Source organism: Schistocerca cancellata, chromosome 2 (genome assembly GCF_023864275.1).
Source record: "Schistocerca cancellata isolate TAMUIC-IGC-003103 chromosome 2, iqSchCanc2.1, whole genome shotgun sequence".
In the NCBI taxonomy this organism is placed as follows: Eukaryota; Metazoa; Arthropoda; class Insecta; order Orthoptera; family Acrididae; genus Schistocerca; species Schistocerca cancellata.
The window spans coordinates 541,483,083-541,497,814 of record NC_064627.1 but is presented as its reverse complement, the minus strand read 5'-3'; positions in this window follow the sequence as shown (position 1 = coordinate 541,497,814).

Sequence of the window (14,732 nt, the reverse complement as noted above, 5' to 3'; positions counted from 1 at the left end):
ATTTAACTCACATGGTTCATCCAGGAACTCATCATCGTCATAGGTTGTTGGCAGCTGATTGACATCGACTAGCGGTATTCTCTGTTTTGGTCTCACATTCAATTTCTGAAATGTTACGACTTCTCTCCAAAAATCTTTTACAATCCTTCTGCGTCTGTGATTCCACTATGACAACGGATTGTGTTTTCCTGATTGATCTTATCCTCAACTTTTCTTGTTTTGGATCTATGCATGTAGGCAGTTTGTTTAACATTTCATTTGTCTCTCTGTTATCTGAAGATTTAATGACGAGGTTGTATTCTGCTTCGCCTTGACCTCTTCTACTTTAGTGTTAAAACTTGTCCTCCCTGTTGGAACGGCCACTGCTGCATCATAGATCAAATGTGATTGTTTATTCTCTATCTTTTTGAGACGTTCATATTCTAATCTCAACCTAATGTTCTCCTCTAACAACTTCTCTATCTTTTCCCTCACGTTGGGGATATTATGAACCTCTAGAACTGTGATCTGGTCCTTGAGTTTGTCGTTCTCTGTTTTTAGGACGTCAATCTGTCCCTCTAGTCGTGCTCGTCTTAGTTCATTCAAGGACTCAGCCTCCTGTTGTGCTGTGGCCCCAATCTATACCTCTGAATTTGCATGCCGTCAGACGTCCTCATTATTTAATGCCTGAGTGCCTTCCAATTGTCATTGGGCGAGAGTGAATATGATTAATCTGCGTTTAAATTTTTGCTCACATGTCAGTGACAATTTCTTAGCCCCCACTGGTCAGTTTCATCTATGGCAGATAGTTCACCTCCGGGGTAGCAAACTCAGTGCTCAGAAGCTGCTGGTCCTCCATTTTCTGAGCACCTTTCTGCGATGTACATCTTGCTACAGTCGCACATGGCTGTGCCGATGATATTTCCGCCACCGGGGAAGTGCTGTTTGATCTCTCCCTAAGTGGAGCAGAAGACGCAGCCACTGCCGGCTGGGACTGCGTTTGTTGCCCCCAAGTCTCACACGTAGGCGAGAGAGTGGAGCAGTACACAGCCAAAGGTCATGCACCTGTGTCCCAGTTACTTCGTTATCGGAAGCAACGGGACCCCTAGCAGACGTAAAGGCCTTGCGGCGGCTACGCTAGTACACAACAAGTTGTTTCTTGGCTGAAGCTACAATATTATGGCGGGATCTTAACACAATTAAAATCCGCTGTTTATACCATGAACAACCTTCGATCAGTGTACCACTAAAGGTTATGTCGCGATTCTCTGTACCACGACCAAAGTTCGTTCTATGAACCATCTTTTGTTGCGAACACAATCACAGCAAATTGTAGCCCTCGTACTGTACAGAAAACCTCAAAGAACTTGCGATGACTAAGAATTACACTTGCCTGTTTTCGCTCACCCCTGGCAACACTTTTGTGCAGAAAAGTCATCCAGCACAGCAGAAGAGGCAGAGATTGCAGGTTATGGTGACCACTAAACTCGGGAAATCGAAAGTACGTTAAGTGCAATCGACACACAATGTGTTTTCTAAGATTTTTCGATTACAAGATACACTTGTTCAAAATATCGTTCAAGGTATCACTGTCAAAATCCCACTCAACACTCGACTAAAGATAGAGCTGAAACAACGTCCGACTGCCAGCGCCAGCATCTTCTGAGTCAAAGTGTGGTGCAGCAGAAACATTAATGCGCGTAGCTCCGTTAAAACGACACGACTCGCGGCCAGTGACAGTCCTGTCTCACAAACCACATCGGCATGTTTCACATAAGTTCTGTTCACTGAAGACATTCGAACATGTGATGGTATATCGGAATACTGAATCAGATACAGCTATTGGGTACATCAACTTCAGACGTTGCTCGAATAATGTTCGGTATCTATTTGCTGCTTGTTATTAAAATTGTAAGCAACATTTCACCGTTTTAGTATTTAAAAATGCATATTCAGCCAACAAAAATCGCATTGTTATTGTAACTATATTACTCGTTACAGTTATCACGGCAAAAATCTTCATATCAAGTCATACTATACCATAACGCTCATTGATTACTGACACGTGCTTAATATCGTGTTGGCCCGTGTTTGGAACGCAATACAACAGCTATCATGTGTGGCATGGTTTCAACAAATCCTTGGTCGCTTTTTGCACGTATGTATAACCAGATGTCTAAGCACAGATCACACAATTCCTGTAAACCGCGGACGGCTGGTTTGTGCAGTATCATTGACGTGTACAGCGGGTTCATTTCAGATGAATTTGGAGGCCAAGACATCAACGTGAGTTCACTATCATACTCTTCAACTCACTGTAGAACGATTCTGGCCTTGTGACACGGACAGTTATCCGGCTGGAAGGTGAATCACCGACGGCGAAATATCAAGCATGAAGTCACCAGCAATGTTCACGTAGTCCATAGCTGTCATGGCACCTATTACCATCACAGATTCCATGGAAGCCCTGGTGAACATCTCCCATGGCCTGCTTCCGTGGGTCGGAGCAAGTGTCGAGCAGTCGTTCGCCTGGATGATAGCGTACCCGGCCTATCGACATGGTGCAAAAGAAACGTGTTTCGTCCGTCCAGACGACGCAGGTGGTATTTTTCATTGCTCCACGGTTCAATCTCTATGATCCCGAGCCCACTGAAATCGTAACTGATTGTTTCTTTCGGTCAACCTGGCAACACCCAGGCGGAGCCTCATGTTCAACAGTGTTCGGTTAACGGTTTGCTCCAAAACCTTGTGCATTCGCCAGGATTGAACTCTGACGTCAGATCTATCACAGATGCCTGCCACCCTGCTTTACAGAATGAGGAAGCATCCGATCTCCCAGTTCTTTGATGAGGTGTGGACGTCCAACAGCGTATTGCCTACTCGTGTTTCTACTGCTCGTCAACAACTTTCCATAGACCCTCACGTCAGCAGTTCACTTCCTACCGACCAGCTTTATCATTTCCGAGATGCTTGTTCCCAGGCGCTGATCTATAACAATCTACCCTTAATCAAAGTCGCTTGTATTTATGGATATCCTCATTTCGGCTCCTACTATCGCTAGAGTGATTCTTCCAGTCGTCTCTACTGTGCGTGTATTCGTGCCTTGCCGACGCATTGTCACCAGGCGGCAGGCAGTATATCTAAATCTGTGCTAAGCAAATCGCTGTGGAATTCATGTGGAAGTTACTACACTGAAATGACAAAAGTCATGGGGTAGCGATATCCACATATACGGATGGCGGAAATATAGCGTACACAAGGTATTAAAGGGCTGTGCGGATCAGTAATTTGAGGGCGTGAGTCGTGCTTCGGTAGCTCAGATGGTAGAGCACCTGCCCGCGAAAGGCAAAGGTCCCGAGTTCGAGTCTCGGTCGGGCACACAGTTTTAATCTGCCAGGAAGTTTCAAATCAGCGCACACTCCGCTGCAGAGTGAAAATCTCATTCTGGAATTTGTACTCAGATGATTCTGTGATTTAGCAAACTTTGAACCCAGAATGGTAGTTGGAGCTAAACGCATGGGATATTCCATTACGGAAATTGCTAAACATTTCAATATTACGAGACCCACAGTGCCAAGAGTGTGTCGAGAATACCAAATTTCAGTCGTTATCTCTCACCACGGACATTGCAGTGGCTGACAACTTTCACTTAACGACCGAAAAAAATGTTTCAAATGGCTCTGAGCACTATGGAACGTAACTTCTGAGGTCATAAGTCCCCTAGAACTTAGAACTACTTAAACCTAAATAACCTAAGGACATCACACACATCCATGCCCGAGGCAGGATTCGAACCTGCGATCGTAGCGGTCGCGCGGTTCCACATTGTCGCGCCTAGAACAGCTAGGCCACTCCGGCCGGCCTTAACGACCGAGAGCAGCGGCGTTTGCGTAGAGTTGCCAGTGCTAACAGACAAGCAACACTCCATGAAACAACCGCAGAAATCAATGTGGGAAGTATCCGTTAGGACACCGAAGCGAAATTTGGCGTTAATGGGTTATGGCAGCAGACGACCGACGCGAGTGCCTTTGCTAACAGCGCGACATCACCTGCAGCGCCTCCCCTAGCTTCGTGACCGCATCTGTTGGACCCTAGACTACAGAAAAACAGTTGCCTGGTCAGATGAGTCCCGATTCCGTTGGTAAGAGCTGATGGTTGGGTTAGAGCAGTGTGGCAGCTTCCGGAAGGAAGTCGTGATTGGGTGTCCCGTCGCTACTTTTGCTATCATGGTGTACAGATCATTTTATTTATTCGTCTGATAAGCGTCAAATTATTATGTTTTATATGGTGATAGTTTCTGTGTTCCACTTGTGCCACAGATCGATATTCTCTGAAAACTGTGTTATCATCACAGACACTTCTTTCCGAGTATGACTTTTATTTATTGACAACCCACAGGCTTTTCAGTTTCGTACACGAATGCAATGAGAGAGCAATGACTGTTTGTGCACCTGTATTCCAGCTCTTACGAATCCGACCTTTTTTAAAAAAATTACAATGGGACCGGCACCTGCATCTGTATTTACATGCATACTCTGCCTTCATATAGTGAATGGCGGAGGATGGCTTGCACTACTGCATTTGCTGTTGTGTGTGTGTGGTTTGAGGTTTTCGGGCGCTAAACAGCGTGGTCATCAGCGCCCAAACGCATAGAAACAGGAACACATGCGGTGAAGGGACGAAGACGGACGGCGAACAAGGATAACGGCTAAAAGACACAGGCCTGACGCAGTTCCAAATCCTCTTATGCAGAGGCAAAACAAGAGGAAAAGAAACGCACTAAAAAAGGAAAGGAAACACAAGGAAAAGAGAACAGAAATCGAAGTGAAACAAGTAGGTAATCGTGACTGGCGGACCTGTTACCTAAAACCTGGATGAGCCAGTCACCCAGCAGCACATTAAAATCCTCACCCTAAAATCCGAGGCAACAAATTGGACAGGACACAAAACCGTAAGACCTTAACCACAGTCGTTGCGTCGTCTTGCAAAATAGAGGGCAAATCCGGTGGCAAGGAAACCACCGCCCTCTGGTCAGAGAATAAAGGACAGTCAAGTAAAATGTGGCGGACAGTAATCTGGACGCCACAAGCACTGCAGATTGGGGGGGTCCTCCGGCCGGAGTAAAAAACCATGCGTTAAGGGACTGTGCCCGATGCGGAGGCGAGTGAGGAGAACCTCATCCCGCCTGCACGACTGGTAGGACGTACGCCATGGCCGCTTGGTGGCCTTGACCAAACGCAGCTTATTTTCACCGACTGTCAGCCACTCCTCTTCCCATTGACGCATGACACGAAAACGCAAAAGGGAGGTAACAGCATGGAGGGGGACGGCACTTTCAACAACTTGAGGGAGGGAACATGCATCTTTGGTAGCCACATCCGCCAGTTCGTTTCCCCTAATACCCACGTGCCCCGGCACCCAGCAGAAGGAAACCTCCTTCCCCTGCCGTTGCAGGTGGAGTAGGGCATCGTGGATGTTCTGGACGACCGTATCCGCTGGGTACAAGTGTTGCATGGTCTGAAGGGCACTCAGGGAGTCAGAACAGATGAGGAACTTGAGACTGGGAACACATCTCATCTGCTCCAATGCCCGCAAGACCGCAAACAATTCGGCATCGAAGATGGTAAACGCCGCAGGAAGCCGTAACTTGACGACTCGATCAGGGAAAACAACAGCACAACCAACAGAGTCCCCCTGTTTAGAGCCATCCGTAAATACTGGTACATGGTCGGGATGCTGGTTTAAAATATCGTAAAATAAGGAGGTAAAAACAAACGCAGGAGTGCAGCTCCTCCGGTACTCTGACAAGTCTGAAAGGACGCTGGGCCTCTGGAACAACCAGGGAGGCAGGCGGGTAAAACCCTGGAGTTGGGGTGCCACACGCTCCACGCCAAGGGACTCAAGCAAATGCTTGGCACGAATCCCAAATAGTCTCGTTGCCCTTGGACGACTGGAAAAGAGACGTTCCATAGGCGGTCGGGCAACAGTAGGGTACGCAGGGGACGTAGGACAGGCAAGGATTTGACACACCCGTCGCACCATGAGGAGTTTACGCCGGATGGCGAGCGGCGGTTCCCCTGCCTCAGCACACAGGCTGGGGATGGGACTGGTACGGAAGGCACCAGTGGCGAGCCTGATACCCTCATGGTGTACTGCGTCAAGAATCTTCAGATACGAAGGCCTCGCTGACCCATACACGGTGGATCCATAGTCAAGACGCGACCGGACGAAAGCCCTATAAAACTGGAGCAGACGCGCCCGATCTGCTCCCCAGGACCGATGGCTCAGACACTTGAAAATGTTCGGCGCCTTCAGGGCCCGCACATTGAGGTCTTTAAGGTGCGGCAACCACGACAACTTGGATCAAAAGTGAGGCTCAGGAACCTCACAGTGTCTCTAAAAGGAAGAATGGTGTCCCTCAGACGCAATTCAGGGGAGGTAAAAGCACGTCGAAAACGATTAAAATGAACACACACACATTTGTCTGCAGAAAAGGTAAAACCCGTCTTCGCAGTCCATGCCTCTAATCGCTTTATCGTAAGCTGCAGCTGCCGGCTAGCAGTGACAAGACTGGAGGAAGAACAGAAAACAGCAAAATCGCCCACAAACAAGGAGCACTGGGCAGGACTCCGGATAGTGGACGTGATACTGTTGATGGCGATGGCAAAGAGGGTGACACTTAAAACGCTTCCCTGAGGAGCACCATTCTCCTGCACGTACAAATCAGATAGCACATTACCAACCCGATATCGAAAGAGGCGGCGGGAAAGAAAGGACCAAATGAAGATGGGGAGATGGCCACAAAAGCCCCACTGATGGAGTTGATTGAGGATAAGGCGGCGCCAAGTAGTGTCATACGCCTTATTAATGTCAAAGAATACACCTAGACAATGCTGGTTACGTAGGATGGCCTGCTGGATGGCCGCCTCAAGCAGGGTCAAGTTTTCTATAGTTGAACGACATCTCCGAAAGCCACACTGAGAGTGGCTAAGGAGCTGCCTGGTCTCGAGCAGCCAAACCAGGCGACGGTTGGCCATGCGTTCCAATGTCTTCCTGACGCAGCTCGTCAAAGCAATACTCCGATAACTACTGGGATGCATTCGGTCCTTCCCCGGTTTGAGGAGGGGAATCAAAATCGCCTCCCTCCACGAGTCGGGGAACGTGCCGGATGACCATATCATATTAAAACAATTCAGGAGAACTTCCTTGGATGGCAGCAACAAGTGCTGCAGCATGCTGTACAGGATTTGATCATCACCTGGTGCAGTATCATGAGCCACAGACAGCGCCGAATCCAGTTCCCACATTGTGAAGGGGCAGTTGTAGGGTTCAGAATTTGGAGACCGGAAGTCCAAGTGATCCCTCTCGATGGCAGTGCGGTAGCGGCAGAACTCTGGATCTTAGTTAATAGTGGCAGTAGATCGGCAAAATACGTGGCCAGTGTCTGGGCAATGTCTCTCGGCGCCGTGAGTAGACAACCCTGATGCAGCAATGCCGTGACAGGTAGTTGGCTGCGTTTCCCGGAAATCCTCCTGATGGCTTCCCATACTTTCGTAGAACTAGTGGAGCGGGAGATGGAGTTCAAGAACGATTGCCATGATTGTCGTTTGCTCTCTTTAATCACTCGCCGCGCCTTGGCCCTTGCCACCCGAAAGGCCGCAAGATTGTCAGTTGAGGGACGGCACTTGAAGCGGCGCAGAGCTGCACGGCGAGCTCGGATGGCTGAGCGGCACTCAGTGGTCCACCAAGGGATAGGACGCCTCTTGGGATGACTTGAGGACCGTGTGATCGACAATTCAGCAGCATGGGAGATCACGGCTGTAACATGGTCGACCCATTCATGGACGCTCGCACGGTGTTCCAAAACAGCTAAATGGCTGAAAAGTGTCCAGTCAGCTCTGCAGAGGTGCCACCTGGGCGGCACTGGTAATGCCACAGTCTCATCCAGGAGGCGAATCCAAAGGGGGAAGTGGTCACTAGAATGGAGGTCAGCGGCAACCTCCCACAGAGCAGAATCCGCGAGTGCTGGAGAGCAAAAGGAAAGGTCAATAGCTGACGACGACCCAGAAGCAGTACAGAAATGAGTGGGAGCACCAGAGTTGAGGATGCACAGTTCTTCGGACGCCATGATGCTTTCCAGAATGCGACTCCTGGGGCAAGTAGTCGTAGAGCCCCATAAGACATTATGAGCATTGAAGTCCCCCAGAAGGAGAAATGGGCGGGGGAGTTGGCAAATACGGTCTGTGAGAGCCTGAGGCGGTAAGTAAACGGAACAGATTGTGAGCCTCCGCCCCACAAGAAGGTCAACTGCAACTGCTTGCAAGTCCGTAACGAGAGGGAGCTCAGATGAATGGTGCATGTCACGGACAAAAACCGCAACACCACCCTTTACCCTTTCCCACATCAGATCATCTTTTCGATACACGGTATAGCCGCATAAAGAAGGAGCATCAGTGGCCCGAAAATGTGTCTCTTGGAGACATAAGCACAAGGGGCGCTCTCGTACAAGGAGTTGTAATTCGGCCACATGCTTCCTGAACCCATTCAGGTTCCACTGTAATATGGGAGCCAGTGATCAGGGTGGCTGAATTTTCACCCTGCCTCTGTGCCTTGGAGGAGAGCCCGTACTGGCCGGAGACTTATTCCTGGGGCGATAATATCGCCCCCGGTCGACATCAATGTCCATCAGCTCCGATGGCGACCCAAGGGAGATGTCAGACAGTACGATGGCATCGTCATCGGACTGACCCTGACTAGTCTCCTCAGGTGGCAAAACCTTCAACTTCGGCGTCTTCGTCTCGGGGACTTAGAATGCAGAACCTTGTCAACAGTTGGAGCTTTACTCGCCTGGGCAGAAGGTGCCATATGGGGAGGGGCAGGAAGTACCCCAGTGTCAGCAAACACGGCCTTGTCCGATGTTGTGGAGAGAGCTGCAGGTTGCAAGACAATCGCAGCAGCACAAGTGCACTGGCAAACGCAGGTATTAGTGCTGACACTAGCTACATCCGTTTGTGTAGCAACAGTGGCCAACGGTACCGGCTTCTGCAGAGTGGAAGCGAAAGATGATGTAAACACAGGAGGCTGCATGGCCTTAAAGAGCTTCTTGGCCTCACCATAGGGGATGCGCTTAGATGTTTTGATCTCCTGTATCTTCCGTTCCTCGAGATAGATGGGGCAGACCCGGCTCCAGACAGGGTGACTCCCAGAGCAATCCACGCACTTCACAGGCGATGAACAATCGGCTCCTTCATGGGCAGGCTGGCCACATTTACCACAAGTGGCTATCCCATTGCACCCCAACGTAGTATGCCCAAAGCGCTGACATTTAAAACAGCGCATTGGGTTGGGGAAATATGGCCGTACTGGCAAACGTAAGAAACCCGCTTTAACATGCTCTGGGAGTCTCGGGCAATTGAACGTGAGAATAAGCGAGTCGGATTTGACTAGGTCCCCATCTACTCGTTTCATAATATGCTGCACGTCGACAATACCTTCGTCAGCCCACTCAGATTTCAACTCGTCCTTGGGGATATCCACCAAGTCCCTACATGTCACAACACCCTTACTATAGTTCAAAGTGGAGTGGAGCTCGGTCTCGATAGCGTACTCTCAGAGACAGGTTGCTTTCCGAAGAGAAGTGACTTGACGAGAACTAGAAGTTTCAACTAACAGAGTCCCATTGCGCAGTCGCTTCACAGATTTCAGTGTTCCTGCAATTCCCTCAAGACCCTTGTGGATGTAAAAGGGAGAAACTCTCTCAAAGCTACCTTCCTTCCGTTTGACAATCAAAAACACATTCTGGTTATCAGCATGTGCTCTGCTACGACAGTCTGATAAATCTCTAGTAACACCAGGCGCTGGAGGACTCGCAGCACGAATTCGCTTTTTCGATGGGGTGTGTTTTCCTACCAGTGGCCCACCCAATCCACTGGTAGGGGGAAACGTAGAGGTCGAAGGGTCCATTGCGGTCCCACGAGCAGCTAGGGAACTAAAGGTCCGCTCAGACAGAGCCCCGCGTGCCTGAGTAAGCCTTATACAACTGGGGTGCGGCAGGTCCCCCAGAGGTTGCCCGCTTGCGACTGTTCCACCCCAACAGCCATGCATCTTATAGGCGCGCAGCACACCGGAAGATTGAGGGGTTTTTATAGAGGTTTACCTTCCTCGCAATCCAGGCGGTCAAGCCAAGATTACCATTCCCCGCAGCACACAACATTCCACCGCCGCGCCATGCGGTGGTCGCTGAAGCATGTCCGGGGGTTACGGGACAGGAGACTGGCGGCGCTGACCAGTCCCCAGCCCAGGACCCCGGGGTCGCCAAGCCCGTACTCAGCAAATGATGCTGAGTCCCGGGGGGGGGGGGGGGGGGGGGTGGGCGTTTGCTGTTGCAGTCGCAAAAGGAGCAAGGGAAAAACGACGTCCTATATGTTTCTCTGCGAGGTGTGATATCTTTCGTACCTTTGTCTTTATTTTCACAGTTCTTATGCGAGATGTATATTGGTGGCATTTGGATCGTTTTGCTGTCTGTCGTAAGTACCGCTTCTCTAAAGTGCCTCAATAGCGTTTCGCGTAAAGAACGTCTTCTTCCCTCCTGGGATTCCCTTTGAGTTCGCGGAACACTTCCGTAACACTCGAGTGTTGATCGAACCTACCGGTAACAAATGTAGCAGCACGCATCTCAACTACTCCGACGACTTCCTGTAATTTGACCTGATGGAGTTCCTAAGCAATTGAGCAGTATTCAAGAATGGGTCGCGCAGGTGTTCGCACGTGGTCACCTTTATAGATGAAATAATATTGACCTTTCTGAGCACACAGCTGACATAAATGTTAATGATAACGAAAACCACTCGAATGTTTGCACGTTTGTTATGTTACGACCGATTTCGTTTCTTTAAACATCGTCAGGTTGCCGAGTTGTGCTGAAGTCAAGATATTGATGGTACTGTTGTCTCATGTAATGTGAAAAGCAACATCCAAGAACACTGAACATTCTGCCAACCGCTTGGCGGAAGTACGGAGTGCCAGAACAGCCTGCTGCATACAGTGAACTCCATCCTTCTGCACGAACCTAAGGACAATACCGTCTTGCACACTACAACATCATCAGAAGACAGAGGCAGACTGTTTCTCACTCTATTCGTCAAATTATTCATGTACTTAGAGAAGAGAAGCTATCCTATCACACTTCCCTGGGGCTGTCGTGACGGTACCTTCGTCGCCAATAAACACTCCCGGCCAGGGCAACGTACAGATCTCAGTTACTTAAAAAGTCTTAGAGTCACTAATATATCTAATAGCATATTCTATACGGTAGGTCCCTTGTTAACAGTGTGAAATGGGGCACTGTGGCAGCCGCTTCCTGGAAATCTATGAATTTGGAATATGCCTGTTGCTCTTCATCCATGGTTCGCAGGATACCGGGCGAGGAAAGGGAATCTGAGTTTGGAACGAGAGATTCTTCTTAAATCCTTGTTGATTTGCGGTTGACTCATTTCCCTCTCAAGGAAAACTGTTATATTCTAACTTAGAAAAAACATTCACAAGAATCTTAATAGGATGAAGATAGTTCATCAATTCCGCTCACAAAAATTGTTCTAGGCAATAAATAATTTTTCACGAGATATAGATGTATTTATTAACGTGAATTCACTTTCGAACTTTCAACATTTTTGTGACCAGATGAGCCTACCACCGTTCGAGCTGTTTTTCTTTGTGTAAAGCATCGAGTCTCGGTCGGGCACACAGTTTTAATCTGCCAGGAAGTTTCATATCAGCGCACACTCCGCTGCAGAGTGAAAATCCCATTCTGGGAACATCCCCCAGGCTGTGGCTAAGCCATGTCTCCTCAGTATCCTTTCTTTCAGGAGTGCTAGTTCTGTAAGTTTTGCAGGAGAGCTTCTGTAAAGTTTGGAAGGTAGGAGACGAGATACTGGCAGAAGTAAAGCTGTGAGACCGGGCGTGAGTCGTGCTTCGGTAGCTCAGATGGTAGAGCACTTGCCCGCGAAAGGCAAAGGTCCCGAGTTCGAATCTCGGTCGGGCACACAGTTTTAATCTGCGAGGAAGTTTCATCTATCCCCTGTTAGTCCAAGATCATATGGACCGAACGTTATTGAGTAATATATCAGTGAGAGGAAAAATGCTTCATCAGAGCAGAGAGGATGCTAATATGTTCCTGTTTATTTTAAAGACTTTGACTGAAAAGTGGGGTAGCAGCTGCCTCATTCTATCTTCCTCAGCATCTTTAAAAATTTTCCCAAATGTTATGGCGTCCGAGCTTATTCGCCTTATTTTAACATGCAACTCATTTCAAACTCTCACAACTTCCGCTAACTGCATCTCACTCAAACCCACTAGTCCATCGCTGCAGGTTGCTCATACCCATCCACTCCCAGTTGTTCTTTCTTACTCATTCAGCCCAACTCATTGTCGTTATCTCTTTGTGTCTCTGTAACTGTCACTGTCTCCTGTGTCACAGCCACAGTCCCCTTCGTTCTGTCCTGTTGCTGCAGTTGCGTCTCTCTCTTGCTATCTCCCACTGCTAACATCTCATCCCTTCCTTCCTACTGCTGCTGTCTGTTCTCATTGTCACTACCTCCCTCTTCCTCATTGCCATTGTCCTATACTCAGTCTCTCATTATCACTGGGTCTCAGCCACTTCTACCTTCTTTTTCTTTCTATTTGACCTTCCTCCTGGCATTGTCTACTTCACTCTCTTTGTAGCACTGTTCTGTCACTGTCAACTATGTTCCACTGCCACTCCACTGCCTCTCTCTTTCTCTCACACTGCCTTGTCTCATTCGCTCTTTCTATACTACAACTGTCTTCTATCTTCCAGTGTTTGTTATTTTTCCATCTCTTTGTCACTGCCGCTGTCTTCTTCTCTCTCAGCATAAAAAAGGGCGAGTATCTTCACGTGCTAAAATTTTTGGAAAATTTTTAAAGGTGCTAAGGAAGGTAGAACGGAGCAGCTGGTACCCCACTCTTCAGTCAGAATCTTTTTATAAAACAGGCACATATTCGCATTTTTTTGCTCAGATAGGAACACTTTTCCGCTGCTTGCTTTCTTTTCCCTGCTGCAGCGAGCACATAACTCATATGAAAAGAAATGTATTGGTCAGTGAAATTAGATAGTTTACTTAGGTGAAATTGAAATAACGCAGAACTAACTTTACTAACTTTACACCATAGATCGGATTTTATGTGCAGAAACATTTTGAATGTCGTTTCATACTACAATACACGGTTCCCAGACGAGAACGGAGACACTTTACAGTACACTTCTCCGTGCTAGGCCACGATATAAACTACGTTTCCGCGTAACACCGGATTTTACTTGCATATTCTACGGGTGCAAGTAGGTTAACTATCAACATGTGTATCTTGGAAACGGATAAAGATATCAAGAATATTTTTAAGCCTATTCGAGATCGGGATCTTAGGAATAAATCGCAAAAATTTCAGCTATTTTCTGTGCACAACCGTCTTGAAATCCTCGACTGGGTTTGTGTCCGCTATTGACGGTGAAACTACAGTAAAAAAATTTTGGTTTCCCGAGGAAACGCCCATGAAGTAATGGAGCCTCTATAGGTCCCATCTAGCCCGCCGTGGATCAAATCAAATGCAAACAGAAACAACAGATTTGCTCCTTTTGCCTAAACAGAAGGAAGAGTGTGATATGGTGATAGTAATACGGTCCTTCTGTTGGTTATATAAATGGTCCCTAGCCCAAGGGCTATTCGAAATACTTTACTTTACCTTCTTATCCCCAATAGAAGCCGAGGTATGAGCTCCGGAAGTAGTCCGTCTTATACGTGGCGTTCTGGAGCATATTAGGTAGCACATGCTGTAACATGTATACTGACGGATCAGAGCGATTTGGAACGACGCCCAAGAGTTTACGAGAGCCGCCGCTGGCTGCTGGAGGCTTTCGCTTCCGCGCCCGCTGCGGTGATGGAGGCGGCGGCGGCGCGCGTCTGTCGTGTGGAGTTTCCTGTCCCAGTTCTCGCGCAGCCTCCTCTGCTTGCAGCCGTGCGAGGCGGGCTGACCTTAAAACGTCGCGAAGACGCGCTCCTCACTCTGCTCCAATCCACTGCGAAACTGTGGCGCAATCTGCCAGGGCCGGCGGCCGGGCAGTGAGCACTTCTCCGACTGGAAATCCAACACTCTCAACGTGTGGACCGTCACCAAACTGTTACGTCTTCCAGCAGGCTGGTCACTAGCGTAACTAAATAAATCGGTATCTTCCTCCAACCCGTGACTCAGTTGTCCACTCTAATAGGAATCACACGTAGCGTATTCAGCGTAGCCAATTTTTATTTGCGTTTCGTCCTACCAAGATTATTTCCGGGTCTTCTGGATCTCTTTTAAACCTTTTGCGACAGATCTCATTTCAAAGATCGTCAGCTTTTCAGATATATGAGGAAATGTATTCGAAAACAGCAACTACGGTACCGTCGCGGATATACATTTTAGCGGGAACAAATCAAAATTTCTGGCGAACCGATACTCGGACTCCGATTTACATTTCTACGACAGCGGTCGCCTTAACCGTTGGGCTATCCGAGCATTCCTCACTGACAGATCCAAACTTCTATTTCTCCCAGTGTCTGCTACCCATACTGCTCGCACAATATGTGGATTCCCGCAAAGGGGAAGACTGGTTTCTGTTTTGCCGTCAGATCGCTTTGGCTTTGACATGAAATACTTTAGTGCGGTGTCCGTATTAGACACTGTCTGTAACGAGGCCCACGAGA